This window comes from Camarhynchus parvulus, chromosome 4, assembly GCF_901933205.1.
Source record: "Camarhynchus parvulus chromosome 4, STF_HiC, whole genome shotgun sequence".
Lineage (NCBI taxonomy): Eukaryota > Metazoa > Chordata > Aves > Passeriformes > Thraupidae > Camarhynchus > Camarhynchus parvulus.
Window position 1 is genome coordinate 8694414 of NC_044574.1, and position 2464 is coordinate 8696877.

The following is a 2464-nucleotide window of genomic DNA, read 5'->3' on the forward strand; positions in this document are numbered from 1 at the left end:
AAAAAAAAAAAAAAAAAACAAAAAAAAAAAAAAAAAAAAAAAAACCAAAAAACCCCCACAACCACAACAAAAAAAAACCCCAACATCACTGTTCCCCGAGGAAGCGCACAGGGTTTTCCTTGAGCGAGCGGCCACGCGATGGCACCACAGCGCCGCGCAGGGGACACCAAAACCGCCGGACCCAAAATCAGCCTTTGGGAGCGGCTCTTCCCAAACCGCGCCCGCAGGAACCTTCGGCAGCTGTGGCTGTTGGGGAGGTGGAATAACGACAACAAAAGGGAGCTGGAGGAATTGAAGTAAAAAATAAAAGTTAAAAGTTATACAGTCACTCTAAAACAAAAACTTCTCACCTTTTTAAAAAAATGCGTTTCTTCTGTGCCTGGGTTTAGAAGGAATATTAAAGAAAGAGTAGAGCTAGCCAAAGGAAAGGTGCTGTACTGCAGCAGGGATCTGATGCCATAATCATATATAGAGGTTAGAAGTTTATTTTCTCACAAGAAGCACAGAACACTTAATTCTTATTTAGTCCCCCCATCAGTTAAAGAGGTGGTCATAAATGGGCCAGTGTGGCTGGTGTGTCAGCCAGTTTTATGATGCAGGTCAAACCCAGCTGGTGCTTTAGGCAGAACAAGTGCAGGGGGTGTTGCCTGGGCTGCTCATGCCAGCAGCATTTGGGGGAGGGAAGGAGGAAACACCTTCCATCCAGGCACAGCTTGGGCCCCCCTGGCCAACAGCTCTGGATCCATGCAGATGATCACAAAATTTTAGCACAAGACCACCTTGTCTTGCCAACTCTCCTATGTCAGGAAATAACCAATTAAAAAAAAATAATTTTAATTGAAAGATGAAAGTGAAAAAGGAGAGAGACTATGGACTTCGGTGACACCAAATGATGGAGCAGGCACTAGAGCCAAGCTTACATGCTAGTGAGGGGTTCAATCAACCATTCACAGAAACCAATTTCTTTCTATTTTCATTAAATTTCTACCAGGAAGAAATAAGTATATTATAAAACTAAATACACAGGAACCACATTCTGAAAGCCAAATAAAGGAATCTCCCTAAAATTGTCAGGAAAAGGTTGCAGAATCCCAGAATGTTTTCAGTTGGAAGGGACCTTAAAGATCATTCAGTTCCAATCCCCCTGCCATGGGCAGGGATAGGTTGCTCCAAGCCCCATCCAACCTCGCCTTGAGAAATTCCAGGGATGGTACAATGCAAGTGTCTTGAAACAGCAGGTTCTGGAAACAGTCGCCTCATTACTTTAGAACAGTCAGGTTTTGCTTCTTGCTTCATTCTCCCTTTCCTGCTCTCAGGAGAGCCTGTACTCACACCTGTGTGGCAGGGAGAGGAGTGGGGTCCCAGATGTCCAAGCTCTGTCTAAAGGCACTCAGAACACAGGACAGCATCTGGCACAGGCTTGTCCAGCTCTGGAGGAGGTCAGTGTTTGGTCCATCAGTCTTAAGGGTTAGCACGAGAGCAACATCCTAAACATTAAATCCCCTACAGCCTTGTACCAGCTAAGCCTCTCCAGTGTCCAGTGGCACAGAGATTGCTGAAACCAGCTGGGTCTGGTTCTGCCCAGGCCAGGCTCTGCAGGCAGATGAGGTGGCACATCCCTGTTCATGTGGAGTGTATCAGGTCAGGGCACCAGGAAATCTCAGAAAGCAAGTCCCCTATGAAATAACAAATGGAGTGTGCATCTAAGCCTCTCCTAAAGCTTTTGTCCCAAGCATTCTACCAGAGCAGCTGCCCTGGAACAGAATTCCCTTCCTGGCTATTTGATAAGGTCGACTTGACACAGAAAATAAAAACTTCTGATTATGTCTGGCATGACCCCAGCACAGGCAAGTGGAACAGAGCCATTTCATACAGCTGCACATAGGGAAACTGGGATAAGGTCAGCCACACGTAACACTGTAACACAAACCTTTGTGCTGGTCACAGAACAGACCCTAGGAACAGTACACGAGCATGAAACCGTCTCTAAACACCCACAGCAAACCCCACACTGAAAACCACCAATCCCAAAACACACTCACCTTCTGCAGCACCAAACTGAGAGAGGCCACCATTGCTCCAGTTCAGATAAAGGCAGTGTTGAAGAACAGGGTTTATTTCACACTTCCACACCCCATCCCCAGAACCTGGGCATGGCAGATGTTCCTCACAGAGGATCTCAGCACAGGCACACCCACACAACACAGACACAGCACCCAGGGCTCACCAGCTCTCAGTGAACCCACACACAGAGCCAAGAGCAGGTATTGCAGTAAATCTACTCACAAATATCCTAAACCAGCAAAACCAGCACTTTGAAATGCTAACTCTGAAATGCACCTACAGAAACAATGCCACAAATCTGAAAAATACACAATACCAGGCAATTTGGCTGTTTGGTCTCAGGCTGGTGGCACACTGTCAGTACAATGAACAACTTGGTTATTAAGAGCATCAGTCCACT